This window comes from Pteropus medius, unplaced genomic scaffold (assembly GCF_902729225.1).
Source record: "Pteropus medius unplaced genomic scaffold, Ma_sr-lr_union100, whole genome shotgun sequence".
NCBI lineage: Eukaryota > Metazoa > Chordata > Mammalia > Chiroptera > Pteropodidae > Pteropus > Pteropus medius.
In genome coordinates, this window is record NW_024349801.1 from 27532917 (window position 1) to 27547716 (window position 14800).

The 14800-nt window shown below is 39.6% G+C and overlaps 1 protein-coding gene across 13 annotated transcripts in view; it reads right to left on the bottom strand.

The window, feature by feature from the left end:
- Positions 1 to 12153, bottom strand: part of MGA (MAX dimerization protein MGA) — a 79318-nt gene extending 67165 nt beyond the window's left edge. For 8 of the 13 annotated variants that reach the window (XM_039888435.1, XM_039888434.1, XM_039888437.1 and 5 more), the window contains exon 1: positions 6182 to 6332. The gene's annotated coding sequence lies outside the window, so the exon portion shown is untranslated. Of the gene's footprint in view, positions 1 to 347; positions 1395 to 5835; positions 6106 to 6181; positions 6333 to 7736; positions 7755 to 12104 lie in introns of those variants that run through there. The other 5 variants (XM_039888427.1, XM_039888429.1, XM_039888426.1 and 2 more) reach the window with 5 other exon arrangements.
- Positions 12154 to 14800: the final 2647 nt, after the last annotated feature.

Sequence of the window (14800 nt, forward strand, 5' to 3'; positions counted from 1 at the left end):
TCATATCCCAGCCCTCCAATAACTCACTATAAATACTATAATCTCGCATAAAAATAAAAAATACTTATTTGTTTTAGAAAAACTATGTAAATTGTTTTTAGGAGATTAAATTGGAAGATTATTTACATTTAAAAACAATCCTAACACTTTTATGAATTTTCCGGAATTATGAATTGTTACATATCAACTTCTCCCGGTATAAGTAAAAATAAACAAATTTCCATGTTATCACTGTACATAATTTACTCTTCATTATGGGATTGGCATGGGTTCATAAAAAGTAAAATGCTACCTTAACTTGATAGTACATACATTTAAAGAAACCATGACAAATTACTGGAACTTACTGGGAAAGAAACAGTTGGCTCCATACTTCAGACCTTATATTGAACAAAATTCCGTTAAGGATCAAACATTTAAATTCTTCCCCCATTCCTCACTGTAACTTTTTAATTCTTAAATCCTGAGAAAACTTTCTGATAAAAACACAAGACCTTTGATAAATTCAACATCATGTAAATTTTTTAAATCTCGCCAAAACTCCAAACAAAATTAAAAATAAATGGCTACCAGGGAAAAGGTATTTGCAACTTATTATCATAAAGAACTCAATTCCCTAATATAAAAAGGGTTCCAACCAATTGAGACGAAAAATCTAATAGAAAAATGGGCAAAAGGAGGAAGAGCAAATGGCTATGAAAATGTATAGTCTTAGCATATGAGAAATACAAATTAAAACCATCCAAAGATACTGTTTTTGACCTTACAGACTGGCAAAAATCGAAGTTTGGTAGGGATACTGGAAAGAGTGTTAGATCAACCAGCATACACACATCTAACCAGCTGCTGAGAGTATAAGATGACAGAGTCTCTATATGTAATAAAGGACAACATAAAAATATCAAAAGTACAAATAAGTATATCCTATGGAACAGCAGTTCCTCTAGGACTTTATCTTAAATACACACGTGGGCACACATTCCTGATAAAATGATACAGATTATTCCCTGCATTCCATTTATAACAGCAAAAGATTGGAGAAAAAGTCCATCAACGTAGACTGGTTAAATTAACGGTGGTACATCCACAGAGTGTAATATTCTGCGGCTATTAAAAATGAATGAACTTTATGGACTCACACAAAATTATCTACAAGATATATTAAGGGCAAAGTGTTCAAAAAAGAGTTGTTCTAGATTATGCTACCCTTCTCCATAAAGTAAAAAACAAACAAACAAAAAAAGCCAAAGAAAAGAGTATGTATCTATTTGCTTGACACAGACTTTAAAGATAGAAAAGGAACTGCCGGTACTGGCTATATCGAGGGAAAACCAGGTGACTGGGAAAATACATACTGACACTTTCTAAAATTTTTCTTTTGGACATACAACCCATTCGAAAAATAGTTAAACAAAAATATTTAGACGTTATAACAAAAAACAACACATATATTGTATGATTCCACTTACACGAAATGTCCAGAATTAGGCAAATCTATAGAGACAGAAAATAAATTAGTGGTTGCCAGGGAATAAGGAGAGAGGCGTAACTGCTAATGGACATGGGGTTCAGAAACTAAAAACCATTGAAGTGTATCTATTAAAATGGTGAATTTTATGCTATGTGAATTATATCTCAATAAAAAGTTATAAAGAAATCTCAGATTGTTTAGCACATCTGAGCTTATGTGCCAAATTACCTAAATCTTCTACAAGATGTAAAGCTATCACCTCCAATCAACCTTTACACAAAAAAGATGCTACATTAGTACTCCTTTGTAAGTGGGTCAGTAACTTTGATTAATCAAATTTTAGCCACTTATTGGTGCTCCTCATTTTAATTAAAAAGTCTAATTTTACGTTTTATCAGAGCTACTGACAAGCAGCAAAAGCACCTGGTCTAAATTTATCTTTCTACAGAACTTGCGTGCGCGCACGCGCGCGCTGTCTGTCTGTCTGTCTGTCTCTCTCTCTCTCTCTCTCTCTCTCTCCACACACACCCACCCACACACCCACACACCCACACCCATACCCACACCCACACACCCGCCCCCAAAACTTAAAATATTCTCTAGCCTGAGGATAACAGATACAGGTTTTCTAAAAATCAAGACTTCAGAAAGGTTGGCTATTGTTTCCTATTATGGTTAAATACAGAAAGAGAAACCCACTTCCTAATACTAAAATACTAATGCCCCAAGAAAGGTGAAAAAAGAATCACTCCTCTGATTTGGAGTGTATTTTTAAGAGATAAAATTTAGGGAGATTCTTTTCAAAAGCGGCCTCAGGCTTAAGACGATTAAATGTACTGGTTTCCTAAAACTAAAGAGTTTAGACAACACCTATCAGATATTCATAAAACAAAATTTAAACAGATTTAGGTCACAAATAAAGTGACTTTGTAAAAACAGTAAAGCTTAGAAAACACAAAAACCAGTTACTCCAAATAACTCAATGCAAACTCCTAAACCTGTATTTAGTCCGTGAAGTTCAAAGTTTTGTTACAAATCACCATTTTTGTGAGCAATCATGCTATATTCTCAAGTGCATTTAAATATGACTATGGTGGCAAAGAACTACCTGGAAAAAATTTTTGGCTATTCCAAACCTACAAATAACTTAAAGGGTACAGAATTCTTTAAAATTATCTTCTACGATAGTAAAAGCTTGGTTTTCAGATCATTACAGATAAAATTAAGGCAAAGAAGTTCTAACCAATGCTTTAAAAACCTTAAAAATTAATCCGTGAAATGTCAAAAGTTCAACTGTCAGAAATCGTTTAGTGCTATGGACTGCACTGAAGTAAATTTTATGCTAATTTTATATATACACATTTCAAATTTTTCCTTTTGCCTAAATAATTAAGTGCAGAAAAGTCAGACTACCCTATTTGAACTCTACACAGGTATCTAATTTAAATGAAAAATGTGTATAAAGACAAAAAAAGTTAAAACTTTCAGACTTATGATTTGTGTAAGGTCTTTTTATTAAGAATCCTCCAATCATGTTATTCCATGAAATGATCAACATGCATAAAACCAAAGACCTAATTTATGACCCAAAAAACCTCTATCTTGACCCATACCTTCTAGGAACAAGGAATTGAATTCTTATTCCATATCAATCTTTACGCACAGATTCCACTTCGCTATAAGCATATAGATATGCTTTTAGGATACTATGTTAGCTTTTCTAATCAAAAGATAGTCAATTCAGCAAATTAAGCTGTTTCAGACACACAATACCATTCTAAAGTCTAAGACAACTTTAATTACAAAAACTAAATATCCTTTAGAAGAGCTAGGTCACTCATGAAGAAACAAAACTCCTTCCAGTAAGATTCTAAAAATACTTTGTATTTGGCTCTCTAAAAGCTTTAAGGAAGATCACAGTTTTTGTACATCTATATAATTTAACATCCCAAAAAAATCACAGTTCAGCTCTTCAGAAGCTAGCATTTATCTGCATAACTATAATAATGAATCAAAGAAATAAGTTTCGTTGAGAATGGAAAATATATATAAGTAACATTCTGAAAATGTCACAGGAGACAGAGAGACACTTTCACGAAGATTGTTTTCAGGTAAGTAATGTGGCAAGTTCCATTAAAATAAATGTTACAATTTCATAGTCCCTATTCTAAATGTCTTTTCACCAATGACCTCCTTGGGAAATGTTTACTAAAGCGGTGACCCTCACACAACTTACAAAATACACAATTTAGGTTACTATATAGTTATCTAATTCAGTGATTCATGTATTGCAAAAAAAAAAAAAAAACACATCAAATCAAAATTCCGAATCAATACTACTGCTTTAAAAACACAAAATATTCAAATGCTAGTCAATCCATTCTGAATGCTTCCAAAGTTGCTAAAAATAACCATAACCTTTCATGCAACAAATGCATTACAGTATTGTAGGCACCAAGATGTTAGTTTGTTCCTTAATTTGATCATTCACCACAAGAGTATGATTAAATTACATTACTGAAAAAATCTGAGAGAACAAATTCACTTGAATTTACAATGGGCTCGCACATTTAAAAATCTTAAGAATAGATTTTGGATATAATCAGAAAATATGATAGCAAAGGGTGGCAAAGACAATAAAACCATGTGCAAGTTTTTAATTAGATTAACTTTAAAAATTGAATAAATGGTACTTGTTGTCTATTAGTAAGCACTTACTTCGGATCAGACAATATCCTGAACATTTTATCATCACCACAACCTTAGTAAGGTAAATTTCAAAATATTGTCTCTAATGCTTTAGGTTTTAAGGCACAGAATTGCATTTGCCTAAGATAGTACGCTTTCTTCTCTTCTCTCCCCAAATACTATTCGTTAATGTTGGCTTCAGAGGCACTTTTTACTCCTAGGAATGGTACCTTAACTATAACTACAACTTGGGGTTAGCAAGTTCTCAGGTCCTTAGTAGTTACACAAAAATTTGAAGAACTAACTTTTATGGTACAAATGAACAGCCGCCCTGCCTTGAAGTAATCATGGCAAGGTACCCAGGGCACTGAATTTCCTCAACTCCTAAGCATGTGTTTTCTGTTAAGTGAACTCAATCCACACAACTGCTGGAAAACAGAACGCTACGGTGGCAAGAAGCACTAACGCTGATCCCATACTAGAAACTAAAAGGCCGCCTGCCAGTCCCAGGGAGGAGCAGTCGCCGTCGACTATTAAGGTCCCACAATCACCTCTTTTCAACTGCAGAGGCTAGCTGGCCAAGAACCACGTGAAAAAATGCCGCAAGGAAAGCTCTTCCGGGGAAGAGGAGTCCCGACAGATCACGTGCCGCCGGCCGGAACCCACGGATCGCTCGGCGGGATCCAGTCGCATTCTGTTACCGTGGAGACTACAGAACCAGCCACCCGGCCCTCCCAAGCCAATCCCCTTCCCAGCAGCCGTCACGCCGCCGCCTCCCAGCACTTTCCCTAAAGCCTAGCCACGGCGTCGTGCCCAAAACATAGAGGCAGAGCAGGCAGCGTTTGCCAGAAACTCCGCCACAGAGCCCTGGGGAGCTTTAGAACACACACCGCGGCGAGCTGGTGGGCTCCAGAGTTCTCTTGATCCACGTGTCTACTCTGGTGACGCGAACCCTGGGAGAGTGGTCTTTCCTTAGGAGGTTACTTTGGTTACTCACTGTGTTCTGCCATCAGTAAACCCTCTTTTCTGACCTCCTTCACCCCTACTTCCACCCTAGCCAGGAAGCATCCACAGGGTTCTAAAGGCAAAGCAAAAATCTTCACAGCAAGGCACGACCACTCTCCACTCACTTTCAACCCAGTTTGAAATACCTAACTTCTCCATAATCTTCGCACAGATTCGTCAACTTTAGTGCTGCTCAGAGCGGTTTATTTACGTCCCTGACCCTCCCTACCACTGAGGGCAGAGACCAACTTGACAATTTAACAGAAACGGGAAGCCTCAAAAACAGAAAACTAGCCATAGGCTGCCCCACAGAGGGAAAAAGAAAATAACACCTGCTCTTCCCACCTGTTTTCCCCGCCCTCATTTCGGCACTTACGTACCACCAGTCCTTTGTTTACCAAGTTCTCACTCATATACAGCTCACTTCCTCGCCCTCCTTCTTTACTAAACTCGCAATCCTGCCTCAAACAACTTGCTCAGAAATTACATGCTAGAAGAGACATCTGTACAGGTGTCAAAACGCTGCACACAGTTGCTTGAAAAAGCGACGTCAGCGCCGTTTCCCTCGGAGTTTTGGAACCCAGGGACCAGAGCTCTAAAATACAAAGCGCACAAGCAGAACTCTCAACCTAAAGCCCCGAGCCGGATGGAAGTCGTCACGCAGATCGTACCACGCGGTGCGGCACCCCACGCACGCGATCGCAGGGCCGCGCCATGGGTGCGTCCCCGCCCGCCTCGTGGCCGCTCTCTCTGGCGTCGATGTTCCCAGTTAGTTCGCTGCGCGACGCGGAAGTGAGGCCGGGGACGCGCGCGAGGTGACATGCGCAGCCTCGCTCAGGGGACCAAAGGCGCGCGCCAAAGGCGGCCCCGCGCAAGGCTGGGCCTGGCCCGGGCGTGCGAAGATCGCTCAGCGGAACGCTTCTCACGCCGTTCAGATACACAAGAGCTTCAAACTCTAGAAAAACTCCAATCCGGCCAATACTAAATCGACGCCCCCCACCCAGGCCCGAGAGTTACCGTGCGGGGCGTGGCCGGCCTCACCAGGAGTCCTTCACATCGCGCTGGGGGCGGGTTATTCTGTTCGGTTCGCACACCGTGTGTCCGCTCCAGCTGAAGAGCCTGCGCGCGCACCAAACGTCCACGTCACCGCGCACGCGCTCCTACCCGCTCAGAGCCCGCCGCGCATGCGCAAAAGGAGGCGCGAGCACCACCTCCCTTGCCCCTCCCCCAACACCAGGAGGCCAAACAGCCCCGGAGCAGCGACAAGACCCTTGGGACCCGCCCCTGGAGCTGAAGCCGCTGCCTTTCCGGGTCCCAGCAACAGAGAAAAGCCTACTGAAGCTTCCAGAATCAAGAAAGGCGAGGCAGGAAGGAGGCACCCCAATTCCCTCAGCCTCGCACACGAAGCCTTCGTGAAAACTGTGAAACCTTTGCCCGCAGACTTTCTCAACTATGCCTTCTATCGTTTCCCTCGGGCTCCTTGCCGGCCCCGCCCCTGCCGCGCCCAGCCCCACCCACATGGGGATCCGCAGCCCCCAGGGCTTCTCAAGCCCGTCAAGAGAATCCGAGATCTTTCCTCCCTAAGTGCTCTGGGCTTGGATAGAGCCAGAACGTCGGGAAACCTTGAAGAAAAGACCTTGAGAGACGAGTCTGCAACAACCACGACCCAAAGAACACAAGGAAAGTAGGGAAGAGAACGAAAACCTCACTGCCGACTGGAAAGGGAAGAACTGCCACTAACTTGCCTGATTAAAGAAAAAGATGCCCTGACAAAACAGTAAAACTTAGAAGAGAAAATTTTGCACGATAGAGTATTATCTGAGCTTTTAATACCTTGATCCTGTGTTTTCAATTTTTGTTTGTTCAAGATATTTAAGCTATGAAGTGCAAAGAAAAAATGACCGAATATCTGTGTCAGACAGTTGCTGAACTAAGTTTATGGACAGTATTTCTCCCAACCAAACATCAAAAATTACCTTCTTCCCTATACCTTACCAGCCACTCTTTCTTTTGTACTAACACTCTAGTAAAAAGGGAGAATTATTTAAAGTGAGAGGGAAAAGAGGCAAAATAGAAGTAGGTAGTAGAGAACAGAAACTGTGTTCCATGTTTCCAAACTGTTTTTCATTCTTTTAGAATAATTAGCAAGAACCTACTACCTGCTATATGACTAAATACAAAACTCTATGAAGGAGAATGAGGAGGTTGAAAGAAAGAAGCCAAGAGGAGGCTTATCCAACAGGACTGATCTGAGCTGGACTCCAGGCATATGAGGGTCTTTCTCTTCGTTCTTACTTTGCTCAGTGGATATGCCACACCATGGGAAGAAACTGTGCTGGAATTTAGTATGGACTGGAAAATGTGTATGCTAAAGTTTACAGACTTCAGAAGTTGCTCTGAAACTCCCATTCAAGCACTGTCATGGAGAACACTACCAGTGCAACGAATGAATAAAATACGCAAGACCCTACACAAAACTGAAAATTAACAGTTTCTTTGATACCTTCCTCCTCTTCCCTGACCCCAAGAACCTGTTTCCTGCAAGCTGCCTTGTCAGATTCTCCCACTTTACCTCATCCAAGAATGCGTTCCTTTCAAAAGTCCAAGGTTTCTTCGTACAAAACTTCCATTTTCTGAGGCAGAAATAAAATTTGTGTTGACTTAGCATTAAAGCATCTGATCCCGAAGTGTAAATGACTGGTAACTGATTAACAACCATGCCTCGTGGTAGGTAGTTGGATCCCAAAAGAGACAAGTTAACACATATGACATGTCTAATTGGGGAATCTGTGAGGACACCTTGGTGGAGAGGACGATTTTCTTTTGCTTCTCTTGCCCTATATCAGGCAAACATTATGAAATGCCAGATACTTTGAAAAACACCACCAAATTTTCAGGATTCAGCACTGGATCTCCTGGTGGGAAAGGTAAACTACCAGTAGTTTTTTAACCCATTCCCCATTTGCAGACTTGGGGCTGCAGTGTTTACCCCATGGTAAATTGCGGATTACAGTCTTAATCTTACCCCCAAAGTTTGCCATGAAATATATCGCTTTTATTATTATTTTCGCATCGCTCTAATATGTCGATAGTCTTTGGAAACAAATTATTCTATTTATAGCATTCTGTTTTTAGTAGTGGCATGTCCATTTACAAAATACAGTAATTCACAATCACTGAAAATGTCAAATCCTAGAAAACAGCATTCCTACACATGATGTTAACATCGTTCTTAAACAGTTGTTAGCCAAAGGTTCACTTAATGAATCCAATTTATGTATACACTTCTGTTACACTAAGATTAGAAACAAGTTCTGTTTAGAAATAGCTTCAAGAACAGTTTTTATGTTTTATTTTCACATTGAAAACCAGTCAGATTTGCCTCAGCCTCAAAGAGCATGTTTATGTAAAGTTAACACTGGCGGCGAGTTGCACTTCTTTCTACTAAACGAAAAATAGGTTAAAGTGGGATCTGCCTAACCCATAAAGGTCTAGAGATGTACCATCAAGAATCTGAGAGCTTATAAATGTTTTTATGTAGATAATCTAAAAATAATAATACTGCCACACCATTTCAGTGGCCCAGTTTTGGTTTAACATCACGCTATTACCAAATAACTTTTTTTGTTTGGTTTTTCAAGTGATCTCTCAAATGGTTATATTCAACTTTGAACGCAGTTTCTCAAATTGGGGTTCTTGGTTATATTTTTTTTGGATATATATACACACAAATGTCTTCTTTTTAAAGGCATCCTTATATAATCCAAGTTTTAAAAATGCCAAGCTAACTACTAGAGTCGATGCTCCTGAGTTTTACCTTGCTATCAGAATTCTCTTCAGTTATAGCATACCCTGTTCGTCCAACCTAACACAAAAATCCTTCCCTTGGTTTTCCTTGGTTGAACTTTCAAAGAGATTAAATATTAGGGGTCTGGGGACTGAAAAAGCATGAAATATAAACAATCTGGCCTAGAAAGTCAGTTTTGATCCAAGATTGCTCTATAAACACACAGGCCCTATCCCATTTACATGCACATTTTTCCCATTCAACGAATATTTGAGTGCTTTGTATATGCTGAGGACAGAGGAAAGAATGCCACCTCATGCACTGATCAGATGTCTACACTAGAACCCCAAAGAGCTGGCACAACTTAACAGAATCCACTAACAAGACAAAATATATACCTTATCTAATCTATTTAGATCCCACCTTCCAGTTCTGATCTCTACTGAAGACATAACTCTCTCAAATAACTAGAAGAGAAATGACTTCACTTGTCCAAAGATGAGACCATCAGAACCCATCAAAACCTGAGTGTCGTCTTGTTTACAATATCTTTATTCAATACAATAAGACCGTTCTTAAAATAAGAGCTACATTTAGACTGGGTTACAAAAGAGGCTTGGTTTTGTTTTTTGTTTTACAAAAAGTCCTTCACTGGCCATAAAAACTTGTGTGCTACGCAGAGGGAATCATACTAGCTTATATACAACTCTATCTTTGCTTACCATTTAGTACTGCACCTAAAACCAACTCATGTCAATTGCCAAAGTTTGTTGGCCCCAATATCTGAAACTTGGACTTGGGAATTAAAAGTGGCAGGAGTCCTGCCCTCAAGGAGCTAATAATCCACCCAATGAAGAGGTTTATAAATTTCTAAATCAGATACTAATGCTATTAAAAGCATGTTTTAGAAAACATCAAGAGGAGGATAGAAAAAGGATAGATATGATAGAACGTTACTAATGTTCATTAGGAAATACTATTCCATGTTTCTGCCCCCTATCTCAAGACCTCACTATCATGTTCCTTACCCTTTGCCTAAGAAGATCCTCCCAGATGCCTCAAACCTAACTCTGATTCACTTTTCATGCCTAAGTTTAAATATCACTTCTTCAAGAAACTTTCCTTAAACCTCAAGATCGGAAAGGGTCTCCCTGTTAATATGCTCTCATTGTATCCTGTATTTCTTTATAGCATCTACCACAAATTATTTTTAAAACTATGTATTAATGAATGTCTTGCCTGTTGTGCCTAGAACAAAGCAAACACAGAATATTTGTTGAATACATATGAAATCATAGGTTCTAGTTTCCCCAGCAAATAATATCAAATATTGATTAATTTCCAACAATTTGGGATTTGGAAAATAATATATTTAACTATCCTCAAGTTATAGAAACAAACGAGCATCCAGCTTTGGCCAACATTTTTCCAAAAGAATACAGTTGTAATTAGAAGAAACTAGTACCACTGACTCTTACCCCAAATTATTTCTCCTTAGAGTGATGGATAAATATTGACAGGGCAGATGCTTGAAGAGATAATAATCATTTTCTAGAAAAGTCTAACCTATTGAAGGCCTTTTCCCTGAATGTTACTTAGAAAATCAACAAAGGCAAACAGATTTTTTGTGTTGAAAGAAATGTTATGATTCTATAATCTACCATCTGGTAATAAAAGCAACAAGTTTGTAACAGAGACTGCCATTTGCATATACTCATCTAAAAGAAAAAAGTTAATAAATACAGTATCTTCAAGATGAAAGGACACTTTAGTAACAGTGAATTTGTTTTACTAAGATCAAAAAGAAAAATGTCAGAAATCAGTAAAATAAATGAAGTTCAGAAAGCTATTTTCAGGGTTACAAAATAGAAAATAACAAGTCTAAAAGAAACATAAACAATAAATGTTTTCAACATACTACTAAGCCCTTAGAAGAAATGTTTTATCTAAGAAACATAAAAGGAAGAGAACAGTAAGTTTCCTAACTAAGCCTGGAGCTGCACAGAGATTTAGAACACACATGAGAATGTATAAAAACAGAAACTAGAACTACTGGCCAAAGATGACGACAAGGAGATAGCAAGTAAACTGCAAGGCTGGAATCAGGCAAAAATCAAGAACCCTATGACAAAAAATAGACTGAAAAATCTGTCTGCAAATACATATGACAGAAGCCATTCTTACTTTACACAAAGGGTACCGCTGCCTCGTGGAAATGAGTTTCAGTGGTCAGTGGCACCCTATACTACTGGAACATCATGGACCAGTAATATTTCCCAAAAAAGATTTAGATGACTATTATAAGGTGACTAAATTTTTATCTTACAAAGTATGCCATCTATTATTACCATTCTTTCTTAAAATAATGTGTATTTGAAAACCAAAATCTAGAGAAAACATATCTCATAATAAATCTTTTATTTTGAATACATTTAGATAAAAAATTTACTACATTGTCCTTATTTGACAGTATACCATTGAAAACTTAGCAGAAGGTATTTAGAATTGACTGCTAGCCATATAGCAGGATTCCTGGATAGCTAAGATGTGGTCTTCCAATAAAAAAATAACACATGATAGGTCTGAAATGGGGTATAAGCTGCCCTGCCAAGAAGTCACGAGTCGGCCTGTAGAGAAGAGGATGTTAGCCATGAGACATCCCAATCCAGACTAAAGGACAGCCACATAATTAGCAAGCTACTTTGAGTACATATGTTTGGGGGACAGTGGAGGTACTGAAAGCAAGATTTCAGCCTTTGCTCTGTGGCAAGATCCTAGAACCTTGGTAGAGCTACATGAGAACAATGTACTGAAACCAGAACCAAGATCGGACTGAGTAAACCACCTACCCAATCACCGCATACTTAAAAACATAGTGGCTCATGGTGGCAAAGGAAGAGAAAGGTCAACACTTATAATCTATATATAGATAATTTAGATAAGGCACTGCATTCTAATTGCTTGAAAAATCTTTATATTCTCTATTTCAATATTGCTTTTTCCTTTCCTTTAACAGATGTCCTCTACTGTGTAAGCTGGGCATCAGAAAATCGAGGTGGGTGGGGGGGCCTTGTTTTATCTTAAAAGTAAACCTAATGGGATTTTAAATATGACTTAAAAATAAACACTATAAAAAGAATTTATAACCTTTACCTTTACTAAAAATGTTAGCCATGATGTAACCACTGGAGGGCAGGGGACACCTGTTAAAGGAAAGGAAAAAGCGATATTGAAATAGAGAATATAAAGATTTTTCAAGCAACTTGAATGCAGTGCCTTATCCAAATTATCTATATATAGCTTATAAATTATAGATTATAATACAGGGCCAATATTTTTCATCCCAGGATTAGTCTCACCCAACATATTCTGGGTTATCTAAGTACAAGTAAAATAAATAAGGATATGATCAGTTAAATATTTGTTAAGCACCAACTATGTGCTAGACACTGAACTAGGGATAAAGGAATGAATAAAGAAAAGTCCCTTCATGAAGCTCAAGTTCTAGATGAAGAGACAGGATAATCACATTGCAAAACTGTTGTTGGCAATTTGGAAAAAGCCTTTTAGGAACACTGTAGGAACACACGCAGCCTAGGGAATCTAGAAAGGTTACAAAGAAGAGGGGACTTTTGAGCTGGGTCTTGAAGGAGAAATAAAATTAATGAGCGAAAGGATGGCATTGCAAGTAGCGGCTTTATAATCAGTAAACAACCACGATAAATTATCCAGAATTCAAAGAGAGGGCTGCCTTGAGAAGAGTAAAATACTTAAGATCAATGGTAGAGTAGGTAAAAGCTGTGCTCACCTCCTTCCAGACCATATAAAAATTACACCTAAATTACAGAACAACCATCATTGAGAACTGCCTGAAGTCTACCTGAAGAGAAGTTCTATAACTAAGGATATACAGAAGAAGCCACATCAAGACACAGAGCAGCTGGTTCCAAACTCATGTGTTGCGGTTAAAAATTGGGAGGGATATCTCAGCTTTGGAGGTCCCCCCTGAGGAGTGAGGGGTCCCAGCCTCATAGCAGGCTCCCAGCCTCGGTTCCAGTGCCAGGAAGAGAAGTCCCCATAATTTCTGGCTTTGAAAACTAGTGGAGATGGCGGCTGAGTGAGACGGAGGGCTGCTAAAGTCTCAGGCATTTCTCTTAAAGGGTCCATGCAGGGACTTAACTCACAGATGGACTTACTCTCTCAGATCTCCAGCACTGAAGCAGCAACTTGAAAGGCACCAGGGACATATGGAGAAGAAGTGAATTGTCTGTCTTAAGGGTGAGGGTTGGAGGGGCACCTTACTCCCAGACAGAAGTGCTAGTGGAATCCAATGTTCCTATGTTGAGCCCTCCCCCCTCCCAGCACGCAGACACAGCTGGTGCCATTCCTGAGACTCCACGAACCTGGCTAACACAGTTTGCCCCACCCTGGTAATTCCCTGAGACGCCCACTACACCCAACTTGCGGGCCTACTCAAGCCACTTCCAGTGGCTTTTCCATACAAATGGCCCGTTCTGGCTCATGTTAAAGACCTTCCTAAAACCTCTCAAGAGTTCACAAACCCCAAACAAAAAGCATCTGGCATACCCTGTACTTCTTGCTAAGCAGCCCAAGCCCAGCACTAATGAAAGCTGGCCTCAGTTCACAGCTTAGCATCTCCCAGGCATCTCCAAGCCCAGCATAAGTTGCAACCATCTGAAAATCACTTTGTAGCTCACACCAAGTGGCCCCAAGCAGGGCACAGGCAGCAGCTAACCTTGGCCTTCAACAGAGCCCCTCCTAAGGGGTCCCAGAACCAACACACCCAGTGGCCAGCTTCATACTACATCAGAGCACCACCTAACCACACAAATGATAACCAAAAGACAGACTCAGCAGCACACCAGGGTCCTGATAAATTGAATCCCGCTCCATAGGGTCAGCCTTTGCACAATAGCTCCTCCACTGTAGTCACGGGCAGTCCTCACAACCAATTTGCCTGAGGGTCAATCTCTCCCACTGACATGTCAAGAGCAATCAAGCCTCAACTACAACAGGAGGATACGCACAAACCACACAAGGGACACCCCTAAAGCACCCAGCTCAGGTGACCAGGGAGACTGAGCCACTAGGCCCCACAGGACACCTACTACATAAGGCCACTCTACCAAGACCAGGAGACATAGCAGCTCTACCTAATACATAGAAACTAACACAGGGAGGCAGCCTACAAGAGGAGACAAAGAAACATGTCCCATATCAAAGAACAGAACAAAACACCAGAAAAACGACTAAATAAAACGGAGACCAGATGTAGACTTCAAAACACTAGTTATAAGGATGCTCAATGACCTCAGTGAGAACTTTAACAAAGAGATAAGAAATATAAAAATGGAGATAGAAAACATAAAAAAGAACCAGTCAGAAATGAATAATACAATAACTGAAATGAAGCATATATTAGAGGGAATCAACTGTAGATTAGATGAAAGAGAAGACTGATTCAGCAATTTGGAAGATAAGGCAGGAGAAAACAATCAGAATAGCAATGAGAAAAGAACCAAAAAAAATGAGGATAATATAAGGAACATCTGGGACATCATCAAGCATATCAACTTTCACATCATAGGGGTACCAGAAAGAGAAGAGAGAGAGTAAGGAATTGAAAACCTATTTCAAGAAATAACAATGGAAAACTTCCCTAACCTAGAAAAGAAAATAGATATACAAGCCCAGGAAGAACAGACAGTCCCAATCAAGTTGAACCCAAACAGGCCTACATTAAGACAGATCATAATTAAAATGCCAAAGACAAAGAGTGAATCTTAAAAGCAACAAAAGAAAAACAATTACCTACAAGGGAACTCCAA